Source organism: Lissotriton helveticus, chromosome 2_1 (genome assembly GCF_964261635.1).
Source record: "Lissotriton helveticus chromosome 2_1, aLisHel1.1, whole genome shotgun sequence".
Taxonomy (NCBI): Eukaryota; Metazoa; Chordata; class Amphibia; order Caudata; family Salamandridae; genus Lissotriton; species Lissotriton helveticus.
This window is the reverse complement of record NC_136059.1, coordinates 237,284,849-237,304,514: the sequence shown is the minus strand read 5'-3', so window position 1 is coordinate 237,304,514 and position 19,666 is coordinate 237,284,849. Positions and strand designations below refer to the sequence as shown.

The following is a 19,666-nucleotide window of genomic DNA, read 5'->3' as shown; positions in this document are numbered from 1 at the left end:
CGAATCCAGCAAAGAAAACTCGTACACCCTCTTGTCCTCCTTCCCCCCAGACTGATCGCTATACGTCTCCAGCTGGACACATGCATCCGCTTGCGGATGCATTGCCAGCGAGACCCAAAAAAGGGGGGAACCATTAGCACCGGGTTTTGTGCATATTTCTGAAGGAGAGAAAAGGACGCTTTATCGATGCAATAATTACCAATTTTTGTGTATTTAATATGTTCTATTTTATTTTGATAGAAAAATTATTATTTTTTATGTATATCTTTTTGTCTTTTTTTCTCTCTTTTTGATAGTTATACAACACATCACATAAATTGTTTAACATATACATGTGATTCCATAAACAGACAATACAAATTTACAATTACAATACAACCACAAGAATTTATACATAACACAATACATCAATTGCAGAACTAAAATCCCAATCTACGCGTTTCGGCGTGAGCATTCCTCAGGAATTCTGCAGATAGTGATTACTATAAAAAGTGGAAAAAATTAATTAATACAACGAATTATTCATGAACAGCACCAAATAACAACGTCCAAATCTATTCACTATATAAATTTCTAACATATGCCTATGTCTCTAATGTTATTGAGAAGGGACTACTCTTACACCGTGGAGAATTGGTCCAGCTCAGCCAACAAGTCAAATTCTCCCTATTGCCATCAATGTGCTTCTACATTGCTATAATACTATACATATTTACAAAAATATTTACATACACGTTTATCGCCCACTGAATTAATAACTTCCTATATACATATTATACATTAATTCCATAAATTTGTGACTCATGGATTTTATACATCTTTGGTTAGCTCAATTTTACACAATTGGTGCTTGCAGATAGGATCTATCCCAACAAAAGCTGCTCCACATATATCTATAGACTGAATGCCGGGTGACTAAATATGGAGCAGCTAAGGAAACTGTTGCTGAACATTTATTATAGTAACTAGTTTCAAGCCAATAGTGCTATACACGCCAATCCTGGCGTGCCTGTTGACTACCGTTTCTATTGAAAACTACACGACTAAAATCACTTTGTAACTATTTATCAAGAGTGGAAGAAGAACGGAGATAATACCTGAGATCTAGATCCACGGAACTTATTCAATTGAGAACATGTTTTTTTATCTGAAGTCAACCTAGGTTCCCATGTCTATAACTTTCAGGAAACAGAAATGACGAGATCTGATGAGAAAACGAAAAGACATCTCAGTTCTATCTAGACCATCTGTAATGATTTAGTCATAAACTATGAATTAAATAAATGTGTACCTGCTCACTTATTTTCTATATGTATCTATCCAAGAGGCGGGTTTCTGGAGATATTGTGGCAGAAATTTTTTATTCACCGATGATAGTGATGCCACTGAGATTCAAAATAGTCAGAAACATACATGTGAGTCAGAGATCGAATGTAACTAGGAAGCAATTCAAATAGCACTGCAAGGCTATACTCGACATACCTGTGCTTGCTTTACTGCTGTATCAGTATGATTTAGGATACTCTTTTTAAACTTAAAATATCTCAAAACAGGGTCCAAAAGGTAAAATCTTCCTGCAACATAAAAATAACAAATTATATGTATTAACTGATGTACTCGAAATGGGATTATACCAAGTTAATCTATACAAAAATTCCCGTGGCCTTATTGTCTACTTTACTTCTTACTTTAAAATGATATATCCACTTAAAAATTCGTGATACTCCTCTAATAGCGTAACAATTCCGTTTATGGCAAGAAATTGCAAGATAGCTAAGGACATCCTGTCACAGACTATTTAAAATCGTGACTCCTATATTGTGAATCAAAGGTCTAATTTTGCACCACTATTCTATTTTTAGAAAACGAACATCAGTTCCTAGCTGCCCACCCTAGTAAAATAATCCAAATGACGAAGTCCACACTATTCCCTCTAGACCCATCTTAACGGGATACACACTGCTAATTGTGCACGTAAAACGTCTTCCCTCCCAAACTCACTGCCACTTTCTTTTCGGTTCGGGGACCTGGGCATGTGTGTAGACGCTTCGCCGCCGGTGACTTCCGTGAATCCGACGTTTGTGTGTGCCTGGTTTAACAAGCATTTACAATGCAATGGTTTTGCCTTTGTTAAAGTTAGAGCTATTGGCATTGCTCTTGACACTCTGAAGCTCCACTCTGAAGCTCCACTCTGAAGCTCCACTCTGAAGCTCCACTCTGAAGCTCCACTCTGAAGCTCCACTCTGAAGCTCCACTCTGCACTCTGAAGCTGCACTCTGAAGCTCCACTCTGCACTCTGAAGCTCCACTCTGAAGCTCCACTCTGAAGCTCCACTCTGAAGCTCCACTCTGAAGCTCCACTCTGCACTCTGAAGCTCCACTCTGCACTCTGAATCTGCACTCTGAAGCTCCACTCTGCACTCTGAAGCTCCACTCTGCACTCTGAAGCTCCACTCTGCACTCTGAAGCTCCACTCTGCACTCTGAAGCTCCACTCTGCACTCTGAAGCTCCACTCTGCACTCTGAAGCTCCACTCTGAAGCTCCACTCTGCACTCTGAAGCTCCACTCTGAAGCTCCACTCTGCACTCTGAAGCTCCACTCTGAAGCTCCACTCTGCACTCTGAAGCTCCACTCTGAAGCTCCACTCTGCACTCTGAAGCTCCACTCTGAAGCTCCACTCTGAAGCTCCACTCTGAAGCTCCACTCTGAAGCTCCACTCTGAAGCGCCACTCTGAAGCGCCACTCTGAAGCGCCACTCTGAAGCGCCACTCTGAAGCGCCACTCTGAAGCGCCACTCTGCAGCTCCACTCTGCAGCTCCACTCTGCAGCTCCACTCTGAATCTGCAGCTCCACTCTGAATCTGCAGCTCCACTCTGAATCTGCAGCTCCACTCTGAATCTGCAGCTCCACTCTGCACTCTGAAGCTCCACTCTGAAGCTCCACTCTGAAGCTCCACTCTGAAGCTCCACTCTGAAGCTCCACTCTGAAGCTCCACTCTGAAGCTCCACTCTGAAGCTCCACTCTGCACTCTGAAGCTCCACTCTGCACTCTGAAGCTCCACTCTGAAGCTCCACTCTGCACTCTGAAGCTCCACTCTGAAGCTCCACTCTGCACTCTGAAGCTCCACTCTGAAGCTCCACTCTGCACTCTGAAGCTCCACTCTGAAGCTCCACTCTGCACTCTGAAGCTCCACTCTGAAGCTCCACTCTGCACTCTGAAGCTCCACTCTGAAGCTCCACTCTGCACTCTGAAGCTCCACTCTGAAGCTCCACTCTGCACTCTGAAGCGCCACTCTGAAGCTCCACTCTGAAGCTCCACTCTGAAGCGCCACTCTGAAGCTCCACTCTGAAGCTCCACTCTGAAGCTCCACTCTGAAGCTCCACTCTGAAGCTCCACTCTGAAGCTCCACTCTGAAGCTCCACTCTGCACTCTGAAGCGCCACTCTGAAGCTCCACTCTGAAGCTCCACTCTGCAGCTCCACTCTGAATCTGCAGCTCCACTCTGAATCTGCAGCTCCACTCTGAATCTGCAGCTCCACTCTGAATCTGCAGCTCCACTCTGCACTCTGAAGCTCCACTCTGCACTCTGAAGCTGCACTCTGAAGCTCCACTCTGCACTCTGAAGCTCCACTCTGCACTCTGAAGCTCCACTCTGAAGCTCCACTCTGCACTCTGAAGCTCCACTCTGAAGCTCCACTCTGCACTCTGAAGCTCCACTCTGAAGCTCCACTCTGCACTCTGAAGCTCCACTCTGAAGCTCCACTCTGCACTCTGAAGCTCCACTCTGAAGCTCCACTCTGCACTCTGAAGCTCCACTCTGAAGCTCCACTCTGCACTCTGAAGCTCCACTCTGAAGCTCCACTCTCCACTCTGAAGCTCCACTCTCCACTCTGAAGCTCCACTCTGAAGCTCCACTCTGAAGCTCCACTCTGAATCTGCAGCTCCACTCTGAATCTGCAGCTCCACTCTGAATCTGCAGCTCCACTCTGAATCTGCAGCTCCACTCTGAATCTGCAGCTCCACTCTGAATCTGCAGCTCCACTCTGAATCTGCAGCTCCACTCTGAATCTGCAGCTCCACTCTGCAGCTCCACTCTGCACCTCCACTCTGAAGCTCCACTCTGAAGCTCCACTCTGAAGCTCCACTCTGAAGCTCCACTCTGAAGCTCCACTCTGAAGCTCCACTCTGCACTCTGAAGCTCCACTCTGCACTCTGAAGCTCCACTCTGCACTCTGAAGCTCCACTCTGAAGCTCCACTCTGAAGCTCCACTCTGAAGCTCCACTCTGAAGCTCCACTCTGAAGCTCCACTCTGAAGCTCCACTCTGCACTCTGAAGCTCCACTCTGCACTCTGAAGCTCCACTCTGCACTCTGAAGCTCCACTCTGAAGCTCCACTCTGAAGCTCCACTCTGAAGCTCCACTCTGAAGCTCCACTCTGAAGCTCCACTCTGCACTCTGAAGCTCCACTCTGAAGCTCCACTCTGCACTCTGAAGCTCCACTCTGAAGCTCCACTCTGAAGCTCCACTCTGAAGCTCCACTCTGAAGCTCCACTCTGAAGCTCCACTCTGAAGCTCCACTCTGAAGCTCCACTCTGAAGCTCCACTCTGCACTCTGAAGCTCCACTCTGCACTCTGAAGCTCCACTCTGCACTCTGAAGCTCCACTCTGCACTCTGAAGCTCCACTCTGCACTCTGAAGCTCCACTCTGCACTCTGAAGCTCCACTCTGAAGCTCCACTCTGCACTCTGAAGCTCCACTCTGAAGCTCCACTCTGCACTCTGAAGCTCCACTCTGAAGCTCCACTCTGCACTCTGAAGCTCCACTCTGAAGCTCCACTCTGCACTCTGAAGCTCCACTCTGAAGCTCCACTCTGCACTCTGAAGCTCCACTCTGAAGCTCCACTCTGCACTCTGAAGCTCCACTCTGAAGCTCCACTCTGCACTCTGAAGCTCCACTCTGAAGCTCCACTCTGCACTCTGAAGCTGCACTCTGAAGCTCCACTCTGCACTCTGAAGCTCCACTCTGCACTCTGAAGCTCCACTCTGCACTCTGAAGCTCCACTCTGAAGCTCCACTCTGCACTCTGAAGCTCCACTCTGAAGCTCCACTCTGCACTCTGAAGCTCCACTCTGAAGCTCCACTCTGCACTCTGAAGCTCCACTCTGAAGCTCCACTCTGCACTCTGAAGCTCCACTCTGAAGCTCCACTCTGCACCCTGAAGCTCCACTCTGAAGCTCCACTCTGAAGCTCCACTCTGAAGCTCCACTCTGAAGCTCCACTCTGAAGCTCCACTCTGAAGCGCCACTCTGAAGCTCCACTCTGAAGCTCCACTCTGCAGCTCCACTCTGCAGCTCCACTCTGCAGCTCCACTCTGAATCTGCAGCTCCACTCTGAATCTGCAGCTCCACTCTGAATCTGAAGCTCCACTCTGAAGCTCCACTCTGAAGCTCCACTCTGAAGCTCCACTCTGAAGCTCCACTCTGAAGCTCCACTCTGAAGCTCCACTCTGCACTCTGAAGCTCCACTCTGCACTCTGAAGCTCCACTCTGCACTCTGAAGCTCCACTCTGAAGCTCCACTCTGCACTCTGAAGCTCCACTCTGAAGCTCCACTCTGCACTCTGAAGCTCCACTCTGAAGCTCCACTCTGCACTCTGAAGCTCCACTCTGAAGCTCCACTCTGAAGCTCCACTCTGAAGCTCCACTCTGAAGCTCCACTCTGAAGCTCCACTCTGCACTCTGAAGCTCCACTCTGCACTCTGAAGCTCCACTCTGCACTCTGAAGCTCCACTCTGAAGCTCCACTCTGCACTCTGAAGCTCCACTCTGAAGCTCCACTTTGCACTCTGAAGCTCCACTCTGAAGCTCCACTCTGAATCTGCAGCTCCACTCTGAATCTGCAGCTCCACTCTGAATCTGCAGCTCCACTCTGAATCTGCAGCTCCACTCTGCACTCTGAAGCTCCACTCTGAAGCTCCACTCTGAAGCTCCACTCTGAAGCTCCACTCTGAAGCTCCACTCTGAAGCTCCACTCTGCACTCTGAAGCTCCACTCTGCACTCTGAAGCTCCACTCTGCACTCTGAAGCTCCACTCTGCACTCTGAAGCTCCACTCTGCACTCTGAAGCTCCACTCTGAAGCTCCACTCTGCACTCTGAAGCTCCACTCTGAAGCTCCACTCTGCACTCTGAAGCTCCACTCTGAAGCTCCACTCTGAAGCTCCACTCTGAAGCGCCACTCTGAAGCGCCACTCTGAAGCGCCACTCTGAAGCGCCACTCTGAAGCGCCACTCTGAAGCGCCACTCTGAAGCGCCACTCTGCAGCGCCACTCTGCAGCTCCACTCTGCAGCTCCACTCTGAATCTGCAGCTCCACTCTGAATCTGCAGCTCCACTCTGAATCTGCAGCTCCACTCTGCACTCTGAAGCTCCACTCTGCACTCTGAAGCTCCACTCTGAAGCTCCACTCTGCACTCTGAAGCTCCACTCTGAAGCTCCACTCTGCACTCTGAAGCTCCACTCTGAAGCTCCACTCTGCACTCTGAAGCTCCACTCTGAAGCTCCACTCTGCACTCTGAAGCTCCACTCTGAAGCTCCACTCTGAAGCTCCACTCTGAAGCTCCACTCTGAAGCTCCACTCTGCACTCTGAAGCTCCACTCTGCACTCTGAAGCTCCACTCTGAAGCTCCACTCTGCACTCTGAAGCTCCACTCTGAAGCTCCACTCTGCACTCTGAAGCTCCACTCTGAAGCTCCACTCTGCACTCTGAAGCTCCACTCTGAAGCTCCACTCTGAAGCTCCACTCTGAAGCTCCACTCTGAAGCTCCACTCTGCACTCTGAAGCTCCACTCTGCACTCTGAAGCTCCACTCTGCACTCTGAAGCTCCACTCTGAAGCTCCACTCTGCACTCTGAAGCTCCACTCTGAAGCTCCACTTTGCACTCTGAAGCTCCACTCTGAAGCTCCACTCTGAATCTGCAGCTCCACTCTGAATCTGCAGCTCCACTCTGAATCTGCAGCTCCACTCTGAATCTGCAGCTCCACTCTGCACTCTGAAGCTCCACTCTGAAGCTCCACTCTGAAGCTCCACTCTGAAGCTCCACTCTGAAGCTCCACTCTGAAGCTCCACTCTGCACTCTGAAGCTCCACTCTGCACTCTGAAGCTCCACTCTGCACTCTGAAGCTCCACTCTGCACTCTGAAGCTCCACTCTGCACTCTGAAGCTCCACTCTGAAGCTCCACTCTGCACTCTGAAGCTCCACTCTGAAGCTCCACTCTGCACTCTGAAGCTCCACTCTAAAGCTCCACTCTGAAGCTCCACTCTGAAGCGCCACTCTGAAGCGCCACTCTGAAGCGCCACTCTGAAGCGCCACTCTGAAGCGCCACTCTGAAGCGCCACTCTGAAGCGCCACTCTGAAGCGCCACTCTGCAGCGCCACTCTGCAGCTCCACTCTGCAGCTCCACTCTGAATCTGCAGCTCCACTCTGAATCTGCAGCTCCACTCTGCACTCTGAAGCTCCACTCTGCACTCTGAAGCTCCACTCTGAAGCTCCACTCTGCACTCTGAAGCTCCACTCTGAAGCTCCACTCTGCACTCTGAAGCTCCACTCTGAAGCTCCACTCTGCACTCTGAAGCTCCACTCTGAAGCTCCACTCTGCACTCTGAAGCTCCACTCTGAAGCTCCACTCTGAAGCTCCACTCTGAAGCTCCACTCTGAAGCTCCACTCTGAAGCTCCACTCTGCACTCTGAAGCTCCACTCTGCACTCTGAAGCTCCACTGTGCACTCTGAAGCTCTACTCTGCACTCTGAAGCTCCACTCTGAAGCTCCACTCTGAAGCTCCACTCTGCACTCTGAAGCTCCACTCTGCACTCTGAAGCTCCACTCTGCACTCTGAAGCTCCACTCTGCACTCTGAAGCTCCACTCTGAAGCTCCACTCTGAAGCTCCACTCTGAAGCTCCACTCTGAAGCTCCACTCTGAAGCTCCACTCTGAAGCTCCACTCTGCACTCTGAAGCTCCACTCTGCACTCTGAAGCTCCACTCTGAAGCTCCACTCTGCACTCTGAAGCTCCACTCTGAAGCTCCACTCTGCACTCTGAAGCTCCACTCTGAAGCTCCACTCTGCACTCTGAAGCTCCACTCTGAAGCTCCACTCTGCACTCTGAAGCTCCACTCTGAAGCTCCACTCTGCACTCTGAAGCTCCACTCTGAAGCTCCACTCTGCACTCTGAAGCTGCACTCTGAAGCTCCACTCTGCACTCTGAAGCTCCACTCTGCACTCTGAAGCTCCACTCTGCACTCTGAAGCTCCACTCTGAAGCTCCACTCTGCACTCTGAAGCTCCACTCTGAAGCTCCACTCTGCACTCTGAAGCTCCACTCTGAAGCTCCACTCTGCACTCTGAAGCTCCACTCTGAAGCTCCACTCTGCACTCTGAAGCTCCACTCTGAAGCTCCACTCTGCACTCTGAAGCTCCACTCTGCACTCTGAAGCTCCACTCTGAAGCTCCACTCTGAAGCTCCACTCTGAAGCTCCACTCTGAAGCGCCACTCTGAAGCTCCACTCTGAAGCTCCACTCTGCAGCGCCACTCTGCAGCTCCACTCTGCAGCTCCACTCTGAATCTGCAGCTCCACTCTGAATCTGCAGCTCCACTCTGAATCTGCAGCTCCACTCTGCACTCTGAAGCTCCACTCTGCACTCTGAAGCTCCACTCTGAAGCTCCACTCTGAAGCTCCACTCTGAAGCTCCACTCTGAAGCTCCACTCTGCACTCTGAAGCTCCACTCTGCACTCTGAAGCTCCACTCTGCACTCTGAAGCTCCACTCTGCACTCTGAAGCTCCACTCTGAAGCTCCACTCTGCACTCTGAAGCTCCACTCTGAAGCTCCACTCTGCACTCTGAAGCTCCACTCTGAAGCTCCACTCTGCACTCTGAAGCTCCACTCTGAAGCTCCACTCTGCACTCTGAAGCTCCACTCTGAAGCTCCACTCTGAAGCTCCACTCTGAAGCTCCACTCTGAAGCTCCACTCTGAAGCTCCACTCTGCACTCTGAAGCTCCACTCTGCACTCTGAAGCTCCACTCTGCACTCTGAAGCTCCACTCTGCACTCTGAAGCTCCACTCTGCACTCTGAAGCTCCACTCTGAAGCTCCACTCTGCACTCTGAAGCTCCACTCTGAAGCTCCACTCTGAATCTGCAGCTCCGCTCCACTCTGAAGCTCCACTCTGAAGCTCCACTCTGAAGCTCCACTCTGAAGCTCCACTCTGAAGCTCCACTCTGCACTCTGAAGCTCCACTCTGCACTCTGAAGCTCCACTCTGAAGCTCCACTCTGCACTCTGAAGCTCCACTCTGAAGCTCCACTCTGCACTCTGAAGCTCCACTCTGAAGCTCCACTCTGCACTCTGAAGCTCCACTCTGAAGCTCCACTCTGCACTCTGAAGCTCCACTCTGAAGCTCCACTCTGCACTCTGAAGCTCCACTCTGAAGCTCCACTCTGAAGCTCCACTCTGAAGCTCCACTCTGAAGCTCCACTCTGAAGCTCCACTCTGCACTCTGAAGCTCCACTCTGCACTCTGAAGCTCCACTCTGCACTCTGAAGCTCCACTCTGCACTCTGAAGCTCCACTCTGAAGCTCCACTCTGAAGCTCCACTCTGAAGCTCCACTCTGAAGCTCCACTCTGAAGCTCCACTCTGCACTCTGAAGCTCCACTCTGCACTCTGAAGCTCCACTCTGCACTCTGAAGCTCCACTCTGAAGCTCCACTCTGAAGCTCCACTCTGGCTGAACATAACAGTCTGCAGTTTCACACGTTACATTTGTGTTAGCTGCATTACGTCATAATTTATTGTCAAAGGCTGGTTCAAATATGTTCTTTCAATGTTTCAAGCTGTTTTCAAGCGTTCACGCTTTAGTCAGCCCACTACCGAGCAGACTGACCCGGACCCAGCCCAGTCCATCCAGGGCTTTCAGTGGCATTCATCACAGTGTCTCACCGGAAGGCGGGCATCAGAGAGAAGCGGGAGGGGGCGGGAAAGGGGGAGGAGAGAGCTGACGACGGCCGGCCGGAGCACGAAGGCGGGTACCAGGAAACAAGCGGGAGGGGGAGCAAGGGAGGTGCCGGCAATGCCGGAACAGAATCGGGGGCGTTCCCGGCGTCGCGTGATGTCGGCAAAAGCCAAAGAAACGCGGGAACGCCCCCGAATCTGGTCCGGCATTGACGGACAGGCCCCTCGTCCAATGGCTAGGCTCCATTTATGGAGCCAGCCAATGGATGACGAGGGCCGACCCAAAGCCACACTACAGAACTCATCAGGATTTCGCCTGCGCGAAAAAGATGCGCAGAGCGCATCTTTTCGCCAGGCAAAACCTAAAAAGGGGTCAGTACTTCGCGCCAAAAGCGGGATGTCGCGATAGCGGTCAGCTTCCACAGAGGTCATGGGTCATGACGATAGATATCCTGTCTATCCCCAAAAAACGTGGCGCCATCTTGGCGTGGTACGAGATGTTAAGTCTCTATTTGGCAAACACAAAGCCATTGCTCATTACTGAACCCAATTGCGAGGGACTATGAAAAGTTTGCACATCTGTCGGCATGTTGGAAATAACGAGCAATTCAACTGTAAAATTCAAAAGGGAAATTTCTGTCTGGAACGAAGATTCATCCCCTAAACGGAGATTATATTTTATCCTGTGTTCGAATTAACAAAGAGTGTCTATGAGGTAAAAAATATTTGTAGTCTTGTGCTTGTGTGTATCAGTTGTGCTGGATATATTACTAAATGGATGACGTATTAATTAAATAAAGAAGGTCCCAAGAGTTAGGGTCTTCTATGAAAATACAATCAATATATTTAATAGCTCTGAAGAAATTAATGAGCTATCTGCATCGAAAAAGAATCAAGTTATTATACCAAACCTAGCCTATATATCACAACTGGCTCATGGGGTCCATCAACTATCTGCAAGCCCAGACCCAACAAATCGGAGTTTTCAATAAGTATACTGAAGCGGCAAGAACTAACAGATACATTGTAACTAATTATGTTTACATAATTGCCTGTTGCCATGGTATTTCTGCATTTAATCCATGACTTGCTGTCCCCAATAAAAAAATCCAGTACACTTCACGCAGTTTTCGAATCTTATCCTGGTCACATCCTATCTTTGGATGAATTCTTTCTAGCATATACCATGACATATTCTCAGGTGCGCGACTCTGCTCTACATAATGGGTGACCATGGGAGCTGCAAGTTTTCGTGTCCTAATCGCGGACCGATGTTCGGTCAACCTGACATGCAATGCTCGACCCGTTTCTCCCACATATCCTTTCTGACAAGGACAGATTATTAAATAGATTACATTAGAGCTTTTACAGTTGTTCAAGTCCTGTGGTTTAATCAATTGTTTATTAAACAGTAAGGTGGGACCTTGTAAGACTGTGTCACATGATTTACAGTTGGAGCAACGATAGGTTCCTCGAACTGGTTGATTGTTCATAAGTGACTGCTGTCCCCCTGAGGTGTTGGATGTCATGCGCGATCTTACTATATGGTCTTTCAATGATTTATTCCTTTTGTATGCGAACATGGGTTTTGGTAACTGATCTTCTCTTGGAATATTCACATTTAGAATGTGCCAGTTGGCACATATTGTCTGTCTGATTCTGTCGTTGAGAACCGAATGCTTGGTGATAAACACTAAGTTTGGAACTTTTTTATCTACACTTGGTTTCAAGAGGCATTGGCGATCATAAAAGCGAGCCCGCTTATATGAATCTCGAATTATTTTCTTTGGATAGCTTCTGGATAAAAATTTGGACTTCATCATTGTGGATTTATCATCGTAATCTGACAAATTAGTACAATTGCGTCTTAAACGCAAGAACTCACCAAATGGAACACTGTTCTTCTGTATCGTGGGGTGAAAACTATCATAATGGAGTAATGTGTTCCTTGCTGTCGGCTTAACGAATAAATCAACAGCAAGGACCCCATCTTGGTGTTTGATGATAACATCCAAATATTCCACCTGTTGGTTATCTGTGTGGTAAGTGAATTTAATGTTCTGGTCGCATAAGTTAATCCATTGAAGAAATTGGTCAAGGTTATCTTCATTATCTATCCAAACAAAGAAAACGTCATCTATGTATCGTGACCAAAGGGTCACGGATTCATAGAAAGGTGTTACTTTGTTAAAAATAAATTGATTCTCAAAAAAGGACATGTAGATATTAGCGACTGTTGGGGCGCAAGAAGCACCCATGCTAACTCCTTGTTGTTGCTTGAAAAGTCTACCATTAAATTCAAATATATTGTCCAACAAAACAATCTTTAGACATTCTAAGACAAAGATAGTGGGACATGGTATATTATATTTTTGCATGAACCAATGTGTGGCTTCAAGGGCTCCTATAATGGGGATGTTGCTGTATAGCGCCTCTATGTCCATGGTGACTAACAAATGGGCCGTGTTGCAAAATTCTACATTCTCTACTTGGTTGATGATATGTCTGGTATCCTGTATGTGACCAGGAATGCGGGAGATATGAGGGCATAGAATGGCATCAATGTACTTAGCCAAAGGCTCCGTGACTGAGCCAATTGTAGTCACTATTGGTCTTAGCGGCGGATCTGAAACATTTTTGTGCACCTTTGGAATTCCATAGATGCTGGCAAGTTTGGGATTGATTACATTCAAATATTCCCATTCCTTTTTACAAATTTCACCATCCCTCCAGGCTTTGTCAGTTAATTTTTTGATTTTAATCTTTGTTTGACTCGTGGAGTCTTTAGATATGGGGACATAGAATCGGGTGTCACTTAACATCTCTTCCATTTTGGCAAAGTAATTTGATGTATCATAGACTACAATCCCCCCACCCTTATCACATGCCTTCACTATGAGACTCTTATCCGCTAAGACCACCACCAGTGCCCAGCATCAGAGTGTGTGTTTGGCTAAGACCACCACCAGTGCCCAGCATCAGAGTGTGTGTGTGGCTAAGACCACCACCAGTGCCCAGCATCAGAGTGTGTGTGTGGCTAACAGCCCCGCCAGTGCCCACCAGTGCCCAGCATCAGAGTGTGTGTGTGGCTAAGACCCCCACCAGTGCCCAGCATCAGAGTGTGTGTTTGGCTAAGATCCCCACCAGTGCCCACCAGTGCTCAGCATCAGAGTGTGTGTGTGGCTAAGACCCCCAGCAGTGCCCACCAGTGCCCAGCATCAGAGTGTGTGTGTGTGTGGCTAAGACCACCACCAGTGCCCAGCATCAGAGTGTGTGTTTGGCTAAGACCACCACCAGTGCCCAGCATCAGAGTGTGTGTGTGGCTAAGACCACCACCAGTGCCCAGCATCAGAGTGTGTGTGTGGCTAAGAACCCCACCAGTGCCCACCAGTGCCCAGCATCAGTGTGTGTGTGGCTAAGACCCCTACCAGTGCCCAGAATCAGAGTGTGTGTGTGGCTACGACCACCACCAGTACCCAGCATCAGAGTGTGTGTGTGGGGCTAAGACCCCCAGCAGTGCCCACCAGTGCCCTGCATCAGAGTGTGTGTGTGGCTAAGACCCCACCAGTGCCCACCAGTGCCCAGCAGTGCCCAGCCGTTAAATCAAAAACATACCATTGTTAACCTCATTACCATCAGGAGATAGACACATGTTAACATACCCAAATTTGAACATCACACCAGCTCCCAGGCACATAGCAGTCACAGACATCATCAGACAAACTAAAGTTCAGAAACAGAAATAAATAGCTTTATTCAGCTGGTTCAAAATTGAAAACGCAAATAAGAGTCCTAGCTCATAAAAGGCCAATGGCCAGTCCAAACAAGTCAGAATAACAGTTTGTGCCTTCATGGATGTGCTCACACCCAAACTTGCCTGCACATGTAGTACAATCCGCTGTGGTAACTCTGGGGGCATCATCTGTGGAATCCTCCTGCACCGCATGGACAGGAGAGGGAAGGACAGGTGGAGTGGGTTCAGGTGTTGTGGATTCATCCACAGTGGCCGGTGCATCGCTGAAAGTAGCAAGATAAACTTGGCTGCACACTTCAGCCAGTTCGGAAGAACTACCACCTGAACCCGGGGACACATTGGGGGTGGAGGTAGAGGGCTGTGAGTCTGTTCTCCTTTGTCTGTGGATGCGTGTGTGAGCTGTGTCCCCTCTCCCTGTGGGTGTGCCTACATCCCCTTGAGATTGGGTGCCTGGAGCTTTGATCTTCTTCTGCCGTGTGGGTGTGCTGGGTGTGTCTGGTGTTGTGTCTGACCTGTGGCGTCTGCATGTATGTTGGGTAGGTATGGGAGAGGCAGAGGTGGATGGGTCTGAAGGATGGGGGGACAGATGCTGCTGGGTGTACAGAGCTGCCGTCAGTGTTGACTCTATGGCAGCCACACTCCGATGTAGATCAGACATGGCAGATGACATGCCCTCCATGAACGACACCAACTGTTTAATGAGTCATGTATGTCCATGGAGGACAGTCAACATTGATGTCTGACCTACTACAAGCTGCCGGAGTAGGTCCACAGACTCAGCACTGAGGGCAGCAGGGGACTCAGGGGCAGGGGTTGCGGTGCCGGGAACAAAGGGGACACGGGGGCTAGCACGGACCCTAGGGACACTAACAACTGGGAGGGTGGAGATGGTACTGGAGGAGGGGAGGCCAGCCAAAGATGAAGAAGTGACCATTGCTGCATATTCTCCCTCCTCCGGAGAGTCTGATTCGGAGCCGTCCGCATGGTAGGATGTGTCAGTCACATGTCGTCCGGCCTGCAGACTCTCCTCACCCTCCGTGCCACTGCCTCCCTCTGACTCCTCAAAGCAGGTGGCACTGTCGGTGGGTCCCTCTGCCTGGTCCGCGCCTGTGTCTCCTCCAGATTCAGTTGATGATGCTGTTGGCAAGGAGAATAAGAAAAACATATCAGTCACCTGTACACATCAGACATATCAGCTACAAATCCATTGGGCACACTTATAAACATGGCATGCATCATGAGTCTCATGCCACAGAACTCTGCACAATGCTAAGTCTAGTTTTGGCCAATTGTAAGAGAGACAACGCTCAATGTATAGTAGGATACAAGCAACAGGCAAGGCAAAAACTTGTATGAGAGACACAATGATGAGCCACTGCCTGACAACAGGATAGATGATGATGCATCACAGTTCATTTGCCCACCCTGCCACCCAAAGCCAGACCTGGTCATATTTGTTTTGCTTTGACCTTGTGCCACATGGGAAAAGTCCTGCCTGAACTGCCATGTGATGCCATCCTGGGATCTGAACCAAGTGTCCCAACACCTCACACTGGCATCACAGCTGTATACACACAAAGCCACATTGTGTGGCTGACCATCAATATTATTTACAAACGACATGCAACATATTTAGAGAAAATGCACACACGCACTGCCCAGTGTGAGTATGCACCAGCCAAATTTAGTGCACGTGTACAGTGTGCACCTGTAGCTAACACATGACAATTAGAAAATGTACCATGGAGAAAGGCCACTGAGGCTGACTCGTGCTGAAAACACATGTTGAGACCAAGATCAGTGCCAAAATATGAAGAAGGGCTGACACGGTGCACATGTGGAGCAACATGTAAGGTACCAACAGGTGTCACAGACCCCCCTCCAACATGATGATGTGCAAAGGAAGATGCATACTAAGACATTGCACCATATGAGTACATGTGAAAAATCATTAGCCAAAGCGCTGGTCAAATGTGGAGTAAGGCAAGGCATGTAAAGAAGCAGCTGATTAAACTGGGACATTCTTATGCCAATGCATTGAGTGCCTGTCTGGCCACACGACTCCAACTATGGGAGTGTTACCATGCCTCGGAGCACTGCAGGTAGCATGCGACACACATGAAAACAAACAGACATGTACCTACCCCCTTCTTGCTGCTGTCCCTGCTGCAACTGCCTATGGAGGTCAGGGAACACCACTTCCAGGACCCGGAGCATGTGGGGGGTGAGGTGGCGGGTGCCGCCATGCCGGCGTGGAGCTTCCAGCTTCAGCTGTACTCTGGCGATGCGGCGGGTCCAGCACCGGATGTCCTGCCACCTCTTCTTGATGTTTCTGAGCCTCCTGCGAGGCCCCCCTCACTCCTGACAGCCCTGGCGATGGCCACCCAGATTTCACCCGTCTCATAGGCAGATACCTGTCATAAATGTAAAGTAAAAGAACATCAGTACACCTGGTCCATGTTTCAATGACACACATATGAGCACAAAATACTTGAGGACAACAGGGCATCGGAAGGTCCACACATTTGCATCATTGTCCAGGAGTATGTGGCCTGTGAGCAAACACAACTGCATTACATGCCATTTAAAGGCTACAGATGACATGAGGGGTGCAAACCACTCTTCGAGCATGGCACTCACTGAGCAATATATGCTACATCTGGGTGCACTGCAGCACGTGACATGCTGTCACACACCCCACTACAACAAAGAACTCTATTGAAACAACACTGTACACCCTGGCACTCACTCCCAACAACATAGCATCTATCCACTATACATACACAGTGGCTATAATGTCACATACACAACAGGTGCACACTCCAAGGTATTGCACACATCACTCACCTGATCCTCTGGTCTCCCATACAGCTTGCTGTAGTTTGGCAGGAGGGCATCTTGCAGGGCCTTGTTCTCACCATCAGTGAATGCAGGTGCCCTCTCCATGCTCAGCTAATCAGGGTCCAGAGGATACAGAGACAGCAGCTGTGGTTACCACTACAATGTTGTGCAGGCAAGTGCCCTCCCACAGCCACATGCTGCCTTATATTTGTGCTGCAGAGGGTCTGTTAGTCCAAGGAGTAGTGTGTGATAGGCCACCATAGTCTGCATCCTATGTTTCATCTAATCACATCACACATAAGGCCATGACACACATATGCATGGTTTGAAAACTGAGCCAGAGCTGAACAACTTTTGCAACATTGTATACTTTTGCCCAACTGAATTTTCTAGAACACCTGTAGGAGGCTCAAAACACTCTGTATCCATGACAACCTGGTTGCATTCTGATCATTCCACTGTTCCCCGAGATGTTCCCTATGTATTTATTTGAATACCCACACAAGTACTGTGCCATTGCAAATGCAACCCATTCAATGATGTAACAAAGCGCACACACGCACGTACCATTGGGGTACGCTGTGCTCGCGTATGGCTAAAATTCTATAGGGAAACGAGGCGTACACACGCATGTACCATTGGGGTACGCTGTGCTCGCGTATGGCTAAAATTCAATAGGGCAACGAGGCGTACACATGCACGTACCATTGGGGTATGCTGTGCTCGCGTATGGCTAAAATTCAATAGGGAAACGAGGCGTACACGCGCAGGTACCATTGGGGTACGCTGTGCTCGCGTATGGCAACATTGCAATTGGGAAACGAGGCGTACACACGCACGTACCATTGGGGTACGCTGTGCTCGCGTATGTCTAAAATTCAATAGGGAAACGAGGCGTACACACGCACGTACCATTGGGGTACGCTGTGCTCGCGTATGGCTAAAATTCAATAGGGAAACGAGGCGTACACACGCACGTACCATTGGGGTACGCTGTGCTCGCGTATGGCAACATTGCAATTGGGAAACGAGGCGTACACATGCACGTACCATTGGGGTACGCTTTGCTCGCGTATGGCTAAAATTCAATAGGGAAACAAGGCGTAGACACGCACGTACCATTGGGGTACGCTGTGCTCGCGTATGGCAACATTGCAATCGGGAAATGAGGCGTACACACGCACGTACCATTGGGGTATGCTGTGCTAACGTATGGCTAAAATTCAATAGGGAAACGAGGCGTACACACGCACGTACCATTGGGGTACGCTGTGCTCGCGTATGGCTACGTTGCAATTGGGAAACGAGGCGTACACACGCACGTATCATTGGGGTACGCCGTGCTCGCATATGGCTAAAATTCAATAGGGAAACGAGGCGTACACACGCACGTACCATTGGGTACGCTGTGCTCGCATATGGCTACATTGCAATTGGGAAACGAGGTGTACACACGCACGTACCATTGGGGTACGCTGTGCTCGCGTATGGCTACATTGCAATTGGGAAACGAGGCCTACACACGCACGTACCATTGGGGTACAGTGCGTCAGACATGCTCAAGTGAACGCTTGTGTAGGCTGCGTTCCTGACCTCCTTCATGTCACCATTGGGAGAGTGACTCCAGTAAATCACATTGCAGGGATGTAGTCTACACTCATGTTGACGATGTGGATGCATACATCAGCATGGCATCCTTACATCAGCATGCCCCAGGTGTGGCAGACATTGAAGAAGCACAGGGACTGTGACCTTGTGGCTCAGTTGATGTGTGAAGAGCTGTAGAGACATGTCATCAATCATTTTGCACATGTGTATCACATACATTCAACACTTCGCACCTGAGTAACGTGTGCAACATATCGTGATGCACATCAACACTGGAATGGCACACCATTCAGTACAGGGAACTGTCACATGATGACAGCAACATGCCCACTGTCACAGAGGTCTAATTGACGCACAGCATGACCCTGTGTGACCACGTCATGTGTGTGCCATGTGCGACATTGTGCATGCTTTTTGCATATGAAATAAACAGGTCACTATTATATTCCTCAGCTTAGAATATCCCCAAGTGTCATCCTGGATATGGCAATTTCCGCTTAGCAGTACACTTTTGTGTCGGTAGGCATCTCCTGCAGCTCCGCGTGTGTCGTGGGGTTATGTGCACCGTGATGACGTTGTCTGAGTACGCATACGTCGCCTCTGCGTGCTCACGTCAGGTTCTCTTTTTTCACACCACCAGCGCTGTTCCAGTATAAGTGTAACCGTACTCATTTTTCTTTCTCAAATCATAGTACGATCACTTCCGACCATTTAACTTGGATTGTCCGACTCAGGACGGTGCCAATAGGGATGGCCATTTCCAAGCCTCTAAGGATTGCGACCGACTCATGTCGGTGACTGACCCTCACCGTCAGTGTCTCCACTGTTTTGACGTCAAGCACGACAACAAGAGCTGCTCCGACTGCCGGGACCAGACATATGAAGCTAGGTGTAAGTGGTCCCACAAGCTGCTCGGACTCCAGCAGTTGGCCCTGCAATGCAATAGCTCATGGTCTGGACATAGGTCGAGTGCCTGGGCGTGGGTGTTGAGACATCAGAGCCCCGGGATTTGACATCAGTCCTCCAGGGCAAAATCGAAGATGTTTGTTGTGCAGTGTCACACAGGTGCAGATGTAATGCAACACACATACGTGCTATGTGTGTACTTGGAATGTACAGGTGTACTACAACATTAGGCTATTCAACAGGACAATGTCAGAATGACATTATACGGAACGTGACCCCTTGTGTGCCTCTCATCCCCAGGTCGCCCTGCCTGTTCTCCGTTGGGGTCATCGTGGTCAGCCTGCTATCGCTCATTATGATTGCAACCGAATCAACGGCGCATGCATGGACATGTGGAGAAGTCAATTTGGGTAAGGACTCATATGAGGCTGTTTAGCGTTGGTATGGTTTCAAATGTGTGGTACATGTTCATGCGCATGTAGTGAGACCATGCATACATGCAACAACATAATGTTTCTTATTACATGTATGCCCACTCCCATGACAGGATAGTCACCC

General features: G+C 49.4%; 1 long non-coding RNA gene across 1 annotated transcript; it reads right to left on the bottom strand.

The window, feature by feature from the left end:
• Positions 1 to 212: 212 nt before the first annotated feature.
• Positions 213 to 2,102, bottom strand: LOC144819290 (uncharacterized). The gene is made up of 5 exons (XR_013607265.1): positions 2,002 to 2,102; positions 1,483 to 1,574; positions 1,292 to 1,385; positions 1,098 to 1,204; positions 213 to 482 (listed from the first exon to the last, which is right to left on the bottom strand). It is a non-coding gene; the product is annotated as an uncharacterized LOC144819290 (long non-coding RNA).
• Between the last annotated feature and the right edge of the window lie 17,564 nt (positions 2,103 to 19,666).